We start from the raw sequence: 21,589 nt of genomic DNA, 5'->3' as shown, positions 1-21,589 counted from the left end.
AGTTCATCAGTTAAAATAAACAAAGATGAAGGGAGAATATCAGTTGAGGTGACAATGTGTCGAGGTTTAATAGGTTTTTTATTATACCTAAGTTCCAGTCGACCTGATATTGAATTTGTTGTCTGTATGTGTGCTTGATTTCAGTCCTAATCCTAGACAATCTCATTTTTTACATGCCAAGTATATTCTTAAATATCTTAAAGGCACCCAAAATGTGGGCCTATGTATGCTAAAAACTATTCTTTCAACTTATTTGGATATTCAGATGCATATTATACATGATGCAAGGTTTATAGAAAAAGTATTAATGGATCATGTTAGTTTGTAAGAGACAGACTAATCTCATGGTTCAGCAAGAACCAACATCTAAAACTGAAGCATAATACTAAGCTGCAGGAAGTTGTTGTGCTCAACTACTCTGGGTTCAACAATAGTTGCGAGACTATGGGGTCACTGCATAAGAATAACCTATCTTCTTTGACAATACAAGCACCATAGAAATCACCTGCAATTCAATTCCACACTCTAGAACCAAACATATTGATATCAGACATCATTTCATCAAAGGTCATGCATTGAAAAATACATAAGGTTGGAATACATGTCAACTGAACGATAAGCAACAAATATATTCACCAAACCACTTCATGGGACTAAGTTTTCCTTCTTTAGAAATTTTTAAGGACTCATTGACTTATCTTAATATCTCATTTAGGGGGGATTTTGAGTTTCCAAAAATCAGTACACGTAAAAAACCCATGCATTTATTTATTTTTAAATTGTTTATTTAAGTTTAAAATGATTTCTGTGATGCATGATTTATGAAATTGCATTATTTTAAATTATTTATGTTTATTTGATGAACGTTAAAATGTTTTCTTTAGTTTCATGTTTCAGGCGATTATTCGATGCGAGATCGAAGAAAAGAGACCGGCGACGATTTTGGTAATTTTAAAATGTGTTATCATATTTTAAGTTAGGATTGAGACATTTTAAATGATTTATTTAGTTTTGAGCATTTTAAGGCATAAATTATTTATTTAGTGATTTAAGGATTTTAAAACTTTTAAAGTTTAGCAAGTGTGATTTTAAGGGATTTTATTAGAGGTGAGTAGAGAGTTAATATTTTAATTACCATGTTAATTATGTAATTAAGCAATTTTTATTCTCCCTAGTTACCTAAACTCACGCACACACATACTTTCTCACACACCACAACCGATCCAAACACACACATATTTCTTTACACTTTCATTTCATTCTTTTTTTAAGAAAACCTAGGGTTCTAAGAACCAAGAGAAGCCGGCCCTATGCTCTGCATCTTTCCAGAAATTTTTGTCCACTTATTCTTCAAGAATAATTGTGCCGCGTTCGTCCCGGATCAACCCTCGCGCCATCTCCGCTTTGGTATCGTCGTATTGTTAGTTTTAAATATCAAAAGGCATGTATAATATTTTGTTTCTATATCGATCTCGTCATATTATGTGTTGCAATGTATATTATGCGAAAAAATCCATGTATGTTGTGAAAAGTTTGAGCAAAAACGTTAGGGTTAAATTCTGGATCGAAAATTTTAGATCTAAAAACGTGTTTGCTGTCATTTTGATTCATGTTTAAATTTCATTGATTTTCTGGTAAACCCTTTCAGGCATATAAGACGTATTACTTTTTTATACCTTCGATTTGACAGTAAATTTGTAATTTTTGGACAAGAAACGAGTGAGTTATGATTGTTTTTGTGGGACTGCTCAAACTATAATTTTCTGAAAGTGTGTTCGTGACGTGTTCTTGAATTTATTTGTTGCAGGCTTCGTTGGGAACTCTTGGGTTATCGCTGCTGTATTTAAGTATTGTGAGTATGATGTTGGGATGATTTTTGGTGCTTGGTTTCGTGTCTATAGGCACTTGGTTGTATTAGAAGTCCTAGGAAGAATTTTGGTAGTCAAAATGTCGTTTTCACGGTTTGAGTTGTGTTGTTTGATTTGTATCGTTGTTTTGAGGCATCATGGGAGTTCGAATCATTGCCATAGCGTCTTAGGATGGGTCTCGAGGTGTTGGTTCACGATCCGTGTGATCGAGTTAGGAGAATTATGCCTCAAGTGTAGTTATTTCCAGTTTTTACCATTTTTATAGGTACACAGACCCGAAGCCGGACCTAACACGGGGTCCATGCCATTGTTTCTTTCGAATTTTGAAATTATATAGCCTACACGAACCCAAAGCCGGATCCTGACACGGGGTCCTGTGCCCTTGTTTCTTTCAGGAGTTTGAAATTTCAGAGTCTACACGGACCCTGACACGGAGTCCGTTCCTTTGTTAATTCTGTAGGTTGAGTTTGTCGTGTCTTACATTGGTTGATAAATGTTCACACATCATTTTATAGTTTGTTTCGAGGTTTTGTGTCATGGTTAGTATGATTAAACGATGTCAAATCCCGAGTGCTCTAGAACGTCATAAGCTACATATTTTTACTTCGGGGTTGAGTATGAGTAGTACGTCTAAGTATGAAAGCTAAGCACTTGATAATGTATTAGTATGTGCAGCAGTAACCCAAGCGAGATCCAACGATTCCCTCAATTCTATGTAAGTATGTTCGACGTGAAAAAGAAAATATTTTATTTTTGAGGTATGCTAAATGTCTTGTGACCAATTATGAACGGGTTTAGAAGTCGGTGAACATGGCCGGTGACGTCTCCACCCCAGTAAAGCATGACCGTGTTTAGATCAAGATTGGAAAGCGGTAAAGCATGACCAGGGACCAATCCACCCGGTAAAGCATGACTGGGGATCTCATGTATGTGGTAGTGGATTTTACCTGCCAGCCCAGTACTGTGGTTTAGTCTGATCAGGCATATTTATGTATGTGTCACTTGCTTTGAAACATATATCTACTCAAAATGATGAAGTTTATGCATGTTCAAGTATGTATGATGCAAGTATGTTTATGAAAAGTTTTATGATAATGGCACGTCTATGTTTATGTTATTACGTTCAAGTTTCAAGTAAGTACGCTCTACTCTAAAGATGCATATGGTTTTATTATGCATTATTTGTTATCTCCAGTTTATACATGTTAAGTCTTTAGACTCACTAGACTTGATCGATGCAGGTGAGGGCGAGTATGAGGTGATGAGTGGTGAGGACCAATGAGCTGGCTTGGACTGCGCAGGAGGCTAAACCGAAGACCGCCAATGTTTTTATGATTTTATGCATGATGATTTTAATACTCTGACTTTTACGAGATTTCTTCACGTTGTTTGAACAAGTATTTTTAGCAAACTTTATTTGTTATATTTTTATTGCAAATATTTTGGTTGAACAGCTTATTTTAATATAAATTTGAAGGTTTATTTGTTATATACGATTTTTTTTTTATTTTTTCGCAAAACTTTAAAGTAGTATAAAAGTACAGGTACGTTAAAGTCAGTTATCTCGACCTCACCTTAATTTTTGTTGAGTATCTCAACTAAACTGAGGCAGTGTGTTGTCGCAAGAACTGATCTTATCATTTTTTGTCGGCTGAATAGTTTTTCATCAATATATGTTGGCTTTTGTCCAATCCATTTCTAGGATTTGGAATTACTATTTCAAAAATCTCTTGCCACGTGTCAAAAATCATCCAAAAATCTTCTGCTTTCAAACGCACTGATCTTAAAAAATTTCAACAATCTTTAAACTTCACGATAGATTTTTCAATGGCGACAGTCACAATACTTGCTTATATCATGAATTCTTTTGCAGTTTATTATCCTTCATTTGCAAAAGTCTTCAAGGCACTTGAATAATCTGGACTCGAATTCTTTCTGGGTCTTTTGTTGGACATCTATGTCTCTGAGCTGCTTAATGTCTACAAAAAGGTAACTGTCACCAGTTATGGGAAGCTCTCTTTCATTATCGGTGGCAATAATATCATCATCGACGAGGGTTTCTTCGGAAAGTTCTTTTAGTTTCCTTCTGATGGTTGACCAACTTCTTTTCAATTGAGGCCATCGACATCGAAGAAATGTTTACCCTCTTCTCTACCTGTAGGAAAACAATCAAGACCTCTACCCCTAAGAAGGAAATGAAGTTGAAATATCAAATATTCTGTAATATTGTCAGCAAAGTCTTTGTTGGCCAAGGCTAGATCTTTTACTGCAATTACTTTGGAAAATTTCAAATTTATGAGTATTATAATCGAAGGAATCAAGTTGAACTAGTCCTCCATCCTTTCAACATTTTAAAGGTCATGGTTTAGTCTACCAAGCAATCATATGGCTTTGCAATTCCTCTTAGCCGTCAGCTTGATGATATCGGTGGCCTTCTAATTGCATCATAGACTCTGCACAAGACAATAATGTTGGATGCATCATCTATCTTCACTATGAGACCCAAAGATCTTAGTGCCAATTTGTCTCCAAGTCAATTGACAAAAGTCAAAAAGAATTTCAAGACCCCATCAAAGACTAATGTTCCCAAAGCCAAAACTGGTCAGTCTAAGGCTGATGTCAAGACCAAGCCTAAGAGGATTTTGATCGTCCATCGAATTAATATTGAAGCTACACCTACTCCACTAGTCAAGAAAGGCAGAACAACCAAAACCAGACCAATCTCATCACCGAGCAAACTAGCACCAATGTATGCTGAGAAGGAGAAAAAGAAGGAAATCAAAGCTGATGTCCAGACATCCACTGCTGAGACAACTCACAAAGGCATTTCTGCTGAGCCTGCAGAAAAGCAGAATATGGTTGAATAGTTGCTCCTCTTCAATCAGTTGCTTCACTGACTATTCTACCAGCAGCTAGGACCAAATGTGTGGGGACCCAGACGCTGATCATCTTCTTAATCATCTTTGGGATTTAATTATCAATTAAGATAAAACAGGGTCTAAAAATTTTTCTTTTTAACATACAAGTGCGGAAGGTAATGACATCTAAATAATATACATATCTGTATAATAGTACAATAATGTACAACAATCTTTCAATTAATCTAAGGTTCAACTACTAAAGTTCCAGTAATAAAACCTATCTATATCCAAGTCCGGAATCACCACGCTAAACTCATCTTCTCTCATCATTTTCTTGACCCCGATCTTGTCCCACCTGTTGTCATGCACACATACAAAACAAGACAACAGCCGGATACTCCGGTGAGAATAAATCCCAGTAAAAAACATGGTAAACATGTATATACACAAAGTAAATCATGAAACATTCTATTATGAATAAAATTAAAACAATAGATTTCATAATCTATGAAATTAAATCAAATAAGCATGCAACTCGAATCTGATAAACATGCAGCTCAAATCAAATCATAAAAACATGTTGTCGTGACTGAAAGCAATAAAAATGGGTTTCATAGTCTATGAAACCACATCCCTAAACGCATGCAGTTCTAGTCAAATCATGTCTAGACTCGACTCATTTATAACTCTAGGGATCCCGGTGTGAATAAGACGTCACTGATCTATCACCTACCCTCCCAATCGGGGTGAGTGTACGTCTTATTCCTAGACTTCGGTCTGATCTGTATCAGACCTGTCTGACGAAGACGATGACCTGTATTCAAATCTGTCCATATCAAATCTGAAATTACAATATCAAATACGCTGTATCCGTGAATAACTCAATACACAATCTGTTCTGATCAATACTCAACTCAGTACATAATCTGATCAATATCTGAACAAGATACAATTCAATTCATATCATCAATATCACAATATAATCGAAATCATATCTGAATCTGATCAATATTCAAATCAATATAACATCTGATAAATGTCAACGATATAACATTATAATCTCGATCACTATCAAAACTGATCAGATGTCAGTCTGCTGATTTTTCGACGGCATAACAACACCATCTGAATAACCCCGTCAATCTGAACATCACATATATAATACCAGAACTCATAATCTCAATATCGGTATATTCAAAATCAGTGATACACAATTCTAATATCAAAATCATAAACAATATCTTTTAAAAATCATAACAATTACAGAAACAGTCTGTTCTTTAATCCGACTTCAATTCTACAATGTCTACGGTAGTAGAAACACCATATCTGAATCATATTCGATTCTAGCAACATCATATTTTCAAAACACCTCAAAACGTAACAAAACTTACGTCCTTGGGTAGCCCGTAGCAAAAGGAACTCAGAACTGCAGTCGGATTTGAATGCTGATGGACGGATCTTTCAAAATCGCAATCTAAAAGGCGTAAGGAAATCCTCTCCAACACTTTGACCTTATTCTGAGTTTTCTGAGGAATAAAACGTGCCATTCAACTATATATATACTGCATGCACATCATAAAACGTGGCATCATTTTTCAAGCTACACGCATGACCGCGGGTGCGGTAGTTCCAGGAGCGCGGGTGAGCTCATGCTTCGGCAGCTTTATCATTTTTCTAAAATCTTCGACCGCGGGTGCGCTACATACAAGACCGCGAGTGCGGTGTCACTACCGCAGGTGCGGTCCCTCTTGCACCGCGGGTGCGGTATCGAAATGTCAAAATTAGGTACCCTACTGGACATTCACCGCGGGTGCAGTACTTTCCTGAGCGCGGGTGCGGTCTTGTCTCAAATAAAAACTCTTATTTTCTCATGTCTTTTCTACCCTCATTACATGTCATGCATTCTCATATCTCTGGGTATCATATTAATGAGGATTAACCATATCAACAAGAATCTCGGGCATTACATTTCTCCCCCTCTTAGATCTGAGTTCGTCCTCGAACTCATAAGTAATCAATTCAGATATATCAGAAGAGATGTATAATAGCGTTTAAATCAAAACTCATCTCAATGAACCCGTTCTGAAATCTCTTTCTTGTATCAATCTCTGATTTCAAATCTGGAATAAGACTTCATGAAGTATACTATCATAATACCTCTTAAACTAACTCTGACATAGTCAATCTTACCATGTTGGTTATACAACATCCGTATAGACCAATCACAGTTCATAACAAAACAATACCAGTAGTTGTTATCCAATCTATTTATCCCAATCAAGGACATATATAGTCTTCAGCTTCAAGTACCAATCGTCATCATCCAACGTTGGTTTCTTAAATCTGTTCATTCTGAACTATCTTCATCTTCCTTCGAATTTTCTTCAAAAGAATTCTGTAGTATTCACCGTATACTGTCTTGTCTATAACTATCTCATTACCCATCTGATAAGCTGAATACAATAATCGTACAATAATTCACACAATGAAAATATGTCATATCATCTAGTGTTAACATCCAGCACTACAGTTCCCTGGATATCTTCCAATATCTGGATAGTATACTCTGGCTATCTGCCAATCGATGGATAATCTATGAAAGAACTCATGATATATTCTGTCACAAGTACAAAATTAATCAAATTCACAATCTGATATGCTCTATTTCTACATTTTGTTCAATCTGGCCATTTCTCTGACATCGATCTTAATCATTTGGTCATGTTTGTACGTTATCTGGTACAAACTAATAGATATAAATTGAACAATCTGTCAATCACAATCATATCATATCATAATCTGGAAAGTATTATAGTAATCTTATTACGAAATTCATCGAAATATACTCCCCATGTCTATTCAGAAATATACAATTCTGTAATAAATCTTCTGATCTCTATCTTTCTGTCTTTTTTGTTAGCGATTCAAACGTATCAGTACAATTTCTGCCAACATTTCAATACAATTTCTATCATAACTGATCTCATCTGTCTATATCACAACTATCTGTTCGAATATCATACATTTTCAATTATCAGAATGAAAACTGAATCCACTACGGTACATTTCTGACCCTATCTGTGATTTTAGATCCGAACTACTGATATAAACAAATCAGTTAATAACATAAATTAAAGAAGAAATACCTACCTGGTATTCTGTTCTGACTATCGATATCAATTCTGTTATACAATTCTGAAACATTCTGACATCACAACATAATCGACTTCATACAAAACACAAAATCAAATATCTGTTACTCTAATCAATACTCTGTTCTGATTATTGTAATCAAGTTCTGAACATTCTGATCCCATTTCTGAACTGTTGTAACTCTCGAAATCAATTCTGATTCTGTTTGAACTGTATATAATCTCAACGGTTCACAATAATCTGTCGCATATACAAATTCAAAACAACAGTAATATCAAATCAGCAACGAAATATCAATATCCTATACAGATCTAGTGAGTTCAGCGAACTCATAAAACAATGATTTCTGGTAAATATCTTCATGTAATTCTGATCAACTGTTATATCTTATCCGCAAATCAAATATGCTCCCCAAAACAATATAAGATCTCTCAAATACTGATTTAGAACAATAACAATATTCAGCAGATATGAAGCAACAGTCGAATAAAATAATCTGCCAATCAAGCAAAATACATTTCTGACATTTCTGACATTTCTGAAATTTCTGATCTTTCTGATATCGACATCATTCTCGGTCACTGATCACAATCTCAATTGTATCAAAATCAATCTGTATACCATAATCTTCATTCTCAGAATAATCAATACAATTTTCAAATATATGGTTCCATCAATCAGACACTGCAATTATATCAATATATCATAGATATAGCAAGCATAGAATCATCAGAACATCTCTGGAGATACTGAAACACGCCAAAGAGAAACACTAAATCATATGTAACTCCTGGTCGATACTCTTCTACTGATCTTTCAATTCTTTCAATTCATTCTGTATCCTTCCGTACATTCAATGTCATTCTGTGCTAAATTCTAAAGCACCAACAAACAGTACCTGATATCGATTCAATTCTGAAATCTATCTTTCTGATATAAGGTAAATCTAAAATCTTATCTGACAACATCAGTCAATTCACACATCATTGGCAAATCTGCCAATGCTAGGCTCGATTTCAGTACATCTACTGAATACATAAGGATACCATCTGTTCCTTTCTGTAAAAAATCGAGTCATAGACAATCTAAATATCACAGGAATTCTAAATCTAGAATAATTACTGTGACATCTCTAGTCATCAACCATATCTGGTCTGAATCTTGTACTCTCCTGAAAGAATCTATAATAGTTCTGTACTTGTTCAGCATATTAACATCAATAATGCATTCAAATCAGAAACACAAGTACGTAAAATCTAACTCGATCTCATTCTCATCTTACTGTAGTATACAATATTCTACAAAAATCTCTGATATCAATCTTTCTTTCCCAAACAGGTACAAAGATTAATACTACAGCAATACAGACCCCACAGATACATCATATCTCCATACAACTCAGTCACAGCTAATCATAAAGAGTGCATTAGTATATATCAATACATATGCGATGTACTCATAAAAAAATAGTACCTGTGGTGTGTTCTGGGTCTGTTTTTCAGTCGTTGTCCTCAGACAATTCTGTTCCCTAAAATCTTCGAGAACCTTTCTGTGGACAAACCTTAGCAAAATGTCCTGGCTGTTTACAGATATTGCAACTACCAAGCACCCCTTGGCAGTGTTCTGTGGGATGTCTTCCTCCGCAAGTTCTGCAGTACCCTCCAGTGTAACTCGGGCTAGAGTCACTAGAACTAGAGGAACCACTTCCTAACTTCTTGAATGGCTTCTTTTGAGCTTTCAGCAAATCTTGCCTTCCACTCGTGCTGCCACGATCCACTCGGAGAGGGGATTGCTGTGTCTGGGGTTGCTTCACACACAACCTCCCTAGCTGTCTAATCAGATTCGCCTCAGCTCTCTTCGCTCTACTCAAGATATCAGCAAAATGGTAAGGTCGCTGCAGATTCATAAATGCAACTACCTCCGAATTCAACCCTCTGATGAACTAATTTATTATATCTTCATCATTTCCAACTAAATGAGGAGCAAAACGCAGTAAAGTAGAGAATTTAGCAATATATTCATCAATATTCAATGGGCCTTGTCTCAAATTCTCAAATTCTGCTCTTTTGTCCTCCTGGTAGGAAACAGAGAAAAATCTCTGATAGAATTCAATTTTGAAGACTTCTCACGTGATCACAGTACCACGTTGTGCTAATACTCCTTTGATTGTAATCCACCAACTTCTGGCAGCCTCTCGTAACTGATGGAATACCAATTTAACTCTCTGGTCATGTGTACACTCAAGTAAATCAAATAATATTTCTATATCATCAAACCAGTTCTGACAATCTTCGGATGTCTCGAAACCACTCAGAATCGGCGGCTGAAATAATTGAAATTCTGCCAACTTTACTTCTATCTGAGTTTCTGATGCATATATCTGTTCAGACGAAGTACTATCCCTCTCCGGAATTCTCCGAGGCGGTATATCTGAATATCAAACCAATTAATACACAATCTATATAATCTGTCTCAGCCCTCCTCTGATCATATACCTCTGATTCAGACTCGGTTCTGATTCAGTCTTGATGATTACATGCTGTAGTCAACTCAGATAACAAACAACATGTAATAGAGAAAGCAATAAATCATGCTAGCACACACCATGTCAATCAACATTAAAATAAATCTCATGCTAGCAATCACATGCAAGGAAAGAAAATCCAATTTACCCCGCTCATTCTCTTCTATCTCAATCTATCTCAGTCTAAAGGATCTATCAGCTCTGACTATCTCAATCTAAAGGATCTATCTCTCTGATACCACATGTTGTGGGGACCCGGACGCTGATCATATTCTTAATCATCTTTGGGATTTAATTATCAATTAAGATAAAACAGGGTCTAAAATTTTTTCTTTTTAACATACAAGTGCGGAAGGTAATGACATCTAAATAATATACATATCTGTATAAAAGTACAATAATGTACAACAATCTTTCAATTAATCTAAGGTTCAACTAATAAAGTTCCAGTAATAAAACCTATCTATATCTAAGTCCGGAATCACCACGCTAAACTCGTCTTCTCTCATCATTTTCTTGACCTCAATCTTGTCCCAACTGTTGTCATGCACACATACAAAACAAGACAACAGCCGGATACTCCGGTGAGAATAAATCCCAGTATAAAACATGGTAAACATGTATATACACAAAGTAAATCATGAAACATTCTATCATGAATAAAATTAAAACAATAGATTTCATAATCTATGAAATTAAATCAAATAAGCATGCAACTCGAATCTGATAAACATGCAGCTCAAATCAAATCATAAAAACATGTTGTCGTGACTGAAAGCAATAAAAATGGGTTTCATAGTCTATGAAGCCACATCCCTAAACGCATGCAGTTCTAGTCAAATCATGTCTAGACTCGACTCATTTATAACTCTAGGGATCCCGGTGTGAATAAGACGTCACTGATCTATCACCTACCCTCCCAATCGGGGTGACTGTACGTCTTATTCCTAGACTTCGGTCTGATCTGTATCCACATCTACAATAGGAGAATGATCTTCCCCTAAGCTGTGATATAACCGAACGTCTAGAAGTTTGACTGTTATGTCAAGACTCCCTATCTTAAATGCAATGAATAACAATCTGTAAACAAAGCATGCTCATTTCAAATGATATGAATATATCATCTATAAACACATCATAATCATATCATAAAATAAACAACAATATTTCTAGTATGTGATTTTGTTGGGAAACTCAAATGAGATCTCAATTGAGTTGTATCTTCCCGAATATCACATGAATTATACCTTTGTCGTCCCTGTCTGACGAAGACGATGACCTGTATTCAAATCTGTCCATATCAAATCTGAAATGACAATATCAATTACGTTGTATCAGTGAATAACTCAATACACAATCTGTTCTGATCAATACTCAACTCAGTACATAATCTGATCAATATCTGAACAAGATACAATTCAATTCATATCATCGATATCACAATATAATCGAAATCATATCTGAATCTGATCAATATTCAAATCAATATAACATCTGATCAATGTCAACGATATAACATTATCATCTCGATCACTATCAAAACTGATCAGATGTCAGTCTGCTAATGTTTCGACGGCATAACAACACCATCTGAATAACCCCGTCAGTCTGAACATTACATATATAATACCTGAACTCATAATCTCAATATCGGTATATTCAAAATCAGTGATACACAATTTTGATATCAAAATCGTAAACAATATCTTTTAAAAATCATAACAATTACAGAAACAGTTTGTTCTTTAATCTGACTTCAATTCTACAATGTCTACGGTAGTAGAAACACCATATCTGAATCATATTCGATTCTAGCAACATCATATTTTCAAAACACCTCAAAACGTAACAAAACTTACGTCCTTGTGTAGCCCGTAGCAAAAGGAACTCAGAACTGCAGTCGGATTTGAATTCTGATGGACGGATCTTTCAAAATCGCAATCTAAAAGGCGTAAGGAAATCCTCTCCAACACTTTGACCTTATTCTGAGTTTTCTGAGGAATAAAACGTGCCATTCAACTATATATATACTGCATGCACATCATAAAACGTGGCATCATTTTTCAAGCTACACGCATGACCGCGGGTGCGGTAGTTCAAGGAGCGCGGGTGCGCTCATGCTTCGGCAGCTTTATCATTTTTCTAAAATCTTCGTCCGCGGGTGCGCTACATACAAGACCGCGGGTGCGGTGTCACTACCGCAGGTACGGTCCCTCTTGCACCGCGGGTGCGGTATCGAAATGTCAAAATTAGGTACCCTACTGGACATTCACCGCGGGTGCGGTACTTTCCTGAGCGCGGGTGCGGTCTTGTCTCAAATAAAAACTCTTATTTTCTCATGTCTTTTCTACCCTCATTACATGTCATGCATTCTCATATCTCTGGGTATCATATTAATGAGGATTAACCATATCAACAAGAATGTCGGGCATTACAAAATGAGTAGTGATCAGGGATCGTATTGAATGTACCAGATCTGGCTGAGCATCCTCTTACTCTTCAAAAATAACAAAAGGAAAAGGAAAAGAAAAGATGAAGAAGCTGAACAATTCATACCTTTTCTGCAGTACAAACTTTGATAGACCTCTTAATGGACAAGGTAAATTATTATTCTGAAAGCAAGACTGAATTATATGATGAATGGGATCAGTTTCGAACAGTCACTCTGGCCAGGAAACTGAAGAATAAAGAGACACAGAAAAAAATTATTGCTCTTGAGAAAATGGTCATGAAAGTTGTGAAAGTTGTATCAATCACTAAAACGTCCACTAATTTTTAACTTCAAAATCCTACTAATTTTTTTTTATAGAAGTCGAAAATTGATATTTAAAATACTCAATATTTCCAAAATCCAAAAAATTAATAAACTCTCAAGTGCATAAAAATCCCTAAATCGTCAATTAACAAAAAATCCTATGTCAACTATTAATATAATAAAAACTAAACTTCAAAATAAAGCATAAAATCTCTAAATAAATCATTCTCAAAATCTTTTTTTCCAAGATTCAATTATCAATCTAATGCCAAAATAAAATGTCCCTCGAGAGTGTACTACCGAACACGATCGACTCAAGCGTCAATGCCTCCCTAAAATCATCCTCACCATCAACCATCCAAACCTAGTGAGTCTAATGACTCAGCATGTTTTAACCATGAGTAGCAAATAATACATATTGATAGAGGTCATATTTACGTATTTTAGTTCATCGTGTGAGTCTTAGTTTACATCGTTTTGGTTGCATGAAGTATGCATTTTGTTCTTTTCATATTAAGTTATTGCATTTGATCACCGTTCACTGAGTTGTATGAATGTGGATGAAAAACAACGGAAAATAAGAAAATTAAACTCTGAGGACAGAACACCTCACGCTGGGGCGGTCAAGAATTGGGCAGTAATTCTTGACCGCCCCAGCGCAAACAGAATCCTAGAAGAGTTGGGCAGAAGACCTTGCGCTAGGGCGGTACTTCTTGAACGCCCCAGCGTGGTACCGCCCTAGCGCGAGCACAACAAAAATTTGGGTGTCCGAACAAAATACCTCGCGCTAGGGCGGTTTTTCTTGACCGCCCCAGCGCGAGAGGCTGAAGAAATTACAGAAGACCTCGTGCTAGGGCAGTAATTCTTGGCCGCCCCAGCGCGAGTAAACAAAGAAGTTTTCCTTATTGGCTTGTATTCAACTTGGAAGCTGGGTGGCTACAAAAAGAAACCTAGGGACGAAAATTCAGACATTATTCAGCAGCCAAGGAGCTTGGGAAAAGAGAAAAAGCTTGGAGCAAGGCTTGGAGTGAAGATTTGAAGATTTTTGGACACCGTTCTTCGTATTTTCGTCACGAATCGTATTTCTAGTTTAATTTATTCATGTTTAAACATTGTTTTATTATTTTAGTCATGACATCAAGTAGATAATTTTCATTAGTTGTTGGAATTTAAGGGGATCTTACCCTGAAACCGAGTTTAATTAATTCATATATCGACTTTTGATTTATTCTTGATTGTGCTATTATTCTCATGGCGTTATTGAAGCGTAGATAACTTTAATATCAATATCATATTATGAGCGAGTTCAAGGGAATAGCCCGTGATAGGAACGAGTAGCATAATCTGTGGATTTACAATGTACATAGAAATATGAAGACTGATACACGTCGATAGTCATAGTCCAGTAGGTCGAAAGCTTGGGGATTTCATAGAACAACATGCAATTCACCTTTGATAAATAATTTTAAAAAATTAATTACTTCACTGATTCGAATTAGTTTGTCACAGCTCGAGAGGGCGTGTTCAATGGGATAGGAATCTCGTCGAAAGCATAGATCATTGTCGAATGAATTAAATAGATTAGCGAGGGGTAGGTGAACCGAGATTCCCAACAAATTCATTTCTTATTGAACTTTAATCGATCATTCTAGCTTATTTATTTCATCATTTAATCCTTGAACCATTTCATTCAGTTTTTGTTTAATCATTATAGTAGTAAACAATCACCCAAATTATAGTTGCTAAAGATTTTAATAACTGAGAATAACAATTGCGAAATGCAATCTCTAGAAGAATGATACCCGTACTCTCGTACGCTATTTTATTACTTGACATCGTGCAATTATTTGGAACTTGAATTTTATAAATTTTACTAAGGATTGTACAGTGCAAGTTGTGCTTGATCACATATATAGTCATATGCCTTAAAATCATACTTTAATTTAAATTAAGCTTGTGATCATAAATAAATCATAAATCATTTATTCGTTAAACTTTCCATCATCATATATCATTTTGGGTGAAGTTTGATGCTTGAAAAATGACTAGATGTAATCGTGTCATGTAGTCGACTAATCAGTCTTAGCTCACCATTACGCATTGGGACATGCACTAGGCACCGCCGTAAATGAAAATATATTCGTTGGGCTCCCTCTGGGCCTTATCTCATAAACAAGCTCCCTCACGATATTCTCAATCATCATATTTGTCACAGTTAAATCACATCCTTCAAAATATTTTTCTTTCTTTTTTATTCACAAAATATTATGTTCTTTCCAAATTCGTAAAATAACATTTTAACAGTAAAAATTGTACAGCTTTATCATGCGTCATAAAATTTTATATTTTAATCATAAACTTTTTAAAATATCATTTAGTATGTATTATGATTCTTCGGGGCACTGCCAATCATTTCGTACTACCCGGGACAAAAAATTTCCGTTTTTCCCTTGGGATCTAAGATTCATGATTTTGACGTTTTCTTACCTTTATCGACTCGAGCCTACTCAAACCATCATATAAGCTTAAAATTAATTTCTTATATTTTTCTTAGACGTAAACTCGAGCCTTTCGATTTATTTCTTTAATTACTAAACCGTGAAGCGTTTTAATCCCGAATTAATTCAAAACTTAATGTTTTTAATCCCGAATTTTGTACATAAACTTTTCATTCTTAAACTACCCTTGTGAGCAACGAACCACACCTCGTGGACCCACGGTTCCAACCCTTACCCTTTCCTAAGCCAAGTTCGAACCCTAATCACTAACTGAGCCATTATTCTAGAGCCACCTATGACCAGACCCTCACCAGTACCTCGTGGACCCCTCCTGACATAGACTAGCCCAGCTCATCAGCCTCTATCCCATAGCCAAGCCGCACGCTCCCCTCTTATGTTTCCAAAGGTTGTGTCCCTCACCAACCAAGCCACCATGGACCACTGTTGCATCAGACCCAGCCTCAACCCTGAGCCATCTTCCCTAGACCCTAACCGTTTCCCCATGAGAAAACCCATAAACCCTAAGTTTTTGCCCTTCACAATGCACGGATCCTTTAGACATTCGTCTCATGCCTAAAAAACACTCTTTCCATCCCTTAAACATCCTATGTTGGCAGCATGTCTCTTAGAATTCATAATGTTCTCAAAAAAATCGTAAAATCATCAAACTTTGAAATTAATCATCAATAATTTAAGCGATCTGTATTCAAATATTTTTCATGCTAAAATAAATAAAGTATGCATATTATGATTTGAATGGTGCATCAAAAGAGTGCATCAAAAGAGTTTAGAAGTGTGCCCTTACATTTAAAACACTCAAATATACGATCGTTGGCTTGGGTTGCGAAGGGAGATGAACGGAAAACAAACAACATTGAATCTTCTCTCCAATAAAAGAATTTTGGTTCCATCATTTTTTAGAAAATTTTAATCATATTTAATCATATTATTAAGCCTAAAAAATATTTATCTTAAAATATTTTATCTTGGTCATCCTCGGTCTTTTTTCTCCAGCCTATTATCGAATATTCGGATAAATTCCTCAGCTTTCATAAATCATGCAATTAGACCTTCAATCATATACTATGTATTATTTGAGCATTTAAAATCAATTAAATAAAACAATTAATGAATTTAAATAATTTGCATGCATGCGGTTTAAGTGGATTGATTTTTGAACGTTACAATCACTCATGAATTTGAACAGAGGAACTACTTCTTCGTTCTCATGTGCATTAAGAAAATGACTCTGATATGTGAAGAGCTGAAGAATAAATATGATCCAACATGTCAAACTTCCCATGATGATAGAGGTATGTTCACATAGTTGGATGTAGATTGGAGTTCTCTTCAAATGCAAGCCAAGTTCTGGGAGATGAACCAACAACTGTTCATTCCAGTTGACACAAAGAGTAAGAAATCTACCAAAAAGTAATTTTAACTGACTCAAAATCAACAACTAGAAACTGAGAATTGAGCCCATCCATTCTGTTCATCTGATAAATTTGCTGCCTCAACTGAAGTATCAATCAATTTACCCTTAGACGTGTAGTTGCCAACTGAACCGGTTGAGGAAGAACCACTGATTGTTGACGATCGAATTGTAAAAACAATAATGATATCATCTCCCAAGTTGAAATTCAGATGCCACTGTGTTGACAACTGAAGAATTGACCATGGAAAAATCAACTCCAATTACAAGCGTTATAATCCCGGAGACATTCTTCGTAGCTGAATATTTAAAAACCCATCGAACTCCAATTCACTATTCAATGAAAACTTAGTTGCCACAGTAGATCAGATGGAATCTAAAGAGATTGAAACTGAAGCATCTCAGACAGTTGAACTAGTTGACATTGATGATGTAACGTCCCAAAAATTTGAAGGTCCACGTGAACCACATGCATGCAAGTTATCAAATTTCTTATGTATTTTAATTAATTTATTTTTAGTGCATTAAATGCATGAATATTGCATGGATATGTGTTTTATTTCATGGTTTATTAAGGTTTCATGTATTATGGCTTTTTAGCAGTATTTTTCACACAAACGAAGAACGGAGACCAGGGATAATTAAGGAAAAATATTTTTATTAAATAATTATTTTAATTTTTAATATATGGTGTTAGAGGATTTTCGAAAATGGGCCTAGGTGGCGTATTTTTATTCGTTGGGTCATATTTTAAAACATTACGAAAAATTTAGTAAGTTTTGGGACATTTTGAGTGTTCGGACAATATTTTCGAAAACATACCTAATCGAAATATTTTACGGAAGTTTTTTTGGGCTTGATGGGACTATTTTATTGCATAATGTGCCTAAAATCCTTTTTAATCTCATTATTTTTAATTAAAGGCCCATTAGCACTATTTAATATAATTAAACCCTTCATCCAAACCATAAACTCCCCACCCTACCATTCGGCTGCCCCCTCTACATTTCCAGCAGCAAGTTTCGAATTTCAGCAGCTCTCCCCCTTAGTTTTCTCAATCTTTTTAAAAATATTTCTTCCACATCTCTCTGGTGCACTTTCTACGCGATTATCTCAAAGGTTTTGAGCGTATATGTTGGAAACCGAGCGTAATAGATTGAACAAACTGATCAAGAATACTGAACAAACTGATCAAGAATACTGAAAAGAACTGATCTAAAAATACGCAAACTATTGGTTGCCTTATTAAAGATTAGTGCGCAAATAAGGAAACTAAACTAAGCTAACTGCACTATATAGTCGACTGGATAATCAGTTGGAACTGATCAGTTTTACTACAATCAGTTGAGAGCTGTCAGCTAATTCTATCGTCTATGTCAAACTGATAAAACAGTTTGGCACGTCATCAGTTAAGGAATATAGCTATCAACCGACAACTGTACAAATGCAGACTGCAACATGTAGTTGGAACACCGCATTTCAGCAATGCTACAGTGTATGATTTTCAGAAGGATATTGACGTGGCAAAAAACGGATAAAAAGATTCAAACACATTCATTGTTACCGTTGGAAGTAAAGCCTATAAATAGCCGAGACATATATCATTGTAATATTCGATCTTATAGAGATCAGTTTTACTAAGTAGTTTCAGATCAGTTGAGAATTGTAAACTAATTGAAACTAAGAGTTTCAATTTGGCATTGTTAAGTCCAAAACTGAAGGGGATCTGTGCAAGTCTTGTATTGATTAAATTATTTTAGTGAATATCCTATCTTCTAGATAGAAAGGGTGACGTAGGAGTGATTGAAATCTCCGAACATCATTAAATCTTCTGTCCCTTACTTTAGGTTTTATTTTATCTGTCAATCAGTTTATTTCCGCACTTTCATTAGTTAACTGATTGACATTGACATAAAAAGATTCCCGAGTTCAATTTATCACTAAAATGACTCATTATTTGAAAAGGTGATAAAATTATCAAGTGTTTATTCAACCCCTCCCCTATCCTTCTAAACACTCTTTCACCTACCAACTAATCATATCAAGTGGTATCAGAGAAGTTGAATCTTGTTCATGAATATTCTTACCTACAAAATCTGATTACCATGTCTTCCTTCAACAAAATTCCAATGTTCTCAAAAGAAGAGTTCGATAACTGGAAGATTAGAATGAAGTATCATCTAGCTGCACATGATAATGACATGTGGTATGTCATTACTGACAGACCCAAGAGAATATTGAAAGCAAATACTGTTGTTGCAATAACTGATGGCGCACCACACCGTATTGAGAAGCCAAGAGAAGAATGGACTGCAGAGGACAAAATAAAAGCCAACTTGGACAATGTGGCTAAAGTTATCTTGTACAAAACGATGGATAAAATAACACTCACCAAAATAAAGATTTGCAAGACTGCAAAAGAAATCGGGGAGAAGTTGACTCAGCTCCGTGAATGCAATGAGCAAACCAAAGAGAATAAACTTTCAGTTGCTGTTCAAAAATTCGATTATATTAAAATGAAGATTGGAGAATCTATGCACAAAATCTGGGAGAAGTTGACTCAGCTACGTGAAGGCAATGAGCAAACCAAAGAGAATAAACTTTCAGTTGCTGTTCAAAAATTCGATTATATTAAAATGAAGATTGGAGAATCTATGAACAAATATGTTGAGAGAATCAGCGGCATTATAAACGAATTGAGTGCACTTGAAAAGGTGTATGCACTTGAAAATGTGTATTCAAATAAAGAAGTTGCGTTGAAGGTAGTCAGAGGTCTTCCCAAAGAATGGGATGTTAAGACAATGGCTATGAGAGAATCAAAGGACCTGAATAAGGTCGAATTACATGATCTATTTGCTGATTTAAAGGCCTATGAGTTCGAGTTGCAAACGAGATAAGGAGAACCTTCCACACTAGGAGCTACAACAGCTCTTAGTGCTGTCAAACTTGAACCAACTAGTTCAGTTGAGAAAACTGCGAACCACTTAAGTAATGACGCAATGTCATTATTTGTCCAAAATTTTGGAAGATTCATGAGAAGAAATCAAGGCTCTTTTCAAAGACATTAATAGAGGAATAACACCAAGGAAAAACCAAATGCTTGCTACAACTGTGGTAAAATTGGACACTTCATTGCTGACAGTCCTAAGACAAAGAAGGATAGTCGTGTGTCAGCTGAAAAAGGAAAGAAATCACACGAGCACAGGAGAAGAAAAAAAGATTATAAGAAATCATTCATAAAGAAACACGAAGTTCTTCTAGCATAGAAATGTAAATCTAAATGGACTGAATCTGACAGCAATGAATCAGAACCTGAGAGCTTGAGTAGCTCAAGCGATGATGAGGAAGTGAAGTGTCTGATGGCTGATGACACAAAACTAGAATCAACCAGTGAACATGAATTCGATTTTAGTTCAACTGACTTTACACGTGATGAACTTATTTCCACATTACATGACATGGTCAACGAGTATCACAAGCTATCCCTTCAAAGTTGAGAAGGCCAAATCAAAGCAAACTGATCCCAATGACGATAAAACTGAAACTGATAAATCAGTTGAACTGTTGAGTCTTAAACGGGAGAAGCAAGAATCAATCTATGATTCAACAGTTAACGCTTAAGAATTCAAAGCAAACTAAGCTTATTCAGGCATGGAATAAATCATCCGTTGCACTAGCTGAAATGCAAGATATGCAAAAATCAGTTACCGATAAAACTGGTTTAGGCTTTATCAATCGTGATGAAACTTCTACTAGTGATACTCAGCCAAAACTATCATGGGCAGAGGGAAATATATTCACTTTGTCAAATTAGAAACTGGAAAGTCAGTCAAACTGAAACAAGTGTGGGTTCCTAAAAAACTAATCAGCTTAGGACCCAAATACATATAGGTACCAAAATTATTCATTGTGTGTGATTGCAGGTGACAGGTGCAAACAAATAATCAATCTGGTATTTGGATAGATGATGCTCGTGGCATATGACAGGGAATGCAAATTTGCTATCTCAACTGATCAAATACACTAGTCCAAATATCAGTTTTGGAGACAACTCTAAATGTAAAACTGTGGGTAAGGGTAAGCTTATACATAGTAACTTTACTATCAAATATATCTTACTAGTTGAGAATTTCAAGTATAACTTGATTAGCATCAGTTAGTTATGCGACAACAATTTCTCAGTTTAGTTCAACATACACACTTACTCAGTTAGAAACTCATCTGATGAGATCATTTTAATTGGCAATCATTGTGGAAATACTTACAAAGTCAGTTGGACTGATCAACTTAATGCATCAGTTTGTTTTATAACTTCAAAATCTTCTAAGAACCGGTTATAGCATAAAAGGTTGAACCACCAAAACTTTAAGTCTATTTTTTATTTTAGTAACCATGATCTTATAACTGGTTTGCCCAAAATAGATTTTTCAAAGGATAAAATTTGTTCAGCACGTCAATTTTGTAAGCAAGTAAGATCTTCGTTTAAAAATAAGGA

Source organism: Primulina eburnea, chromosome 9 (genome assembly GCF_022965805.1).
Source record: "Primulina eburnea isolate SZY01 chromosome 9, ASM2296580v1, whole genome shotgun sequence".
Lineage (NCBI taxonomy): Eukaryota > Viridiplantae > Streptophyta > Magnoliopsida > Lamiales > Gesneriaceae > Primulina > Primulina eburnea.
The sequence above is the reverse complement of the archived record's forward strand: the minus strand, read 5'-3'. Positions refer to the sequence as shown.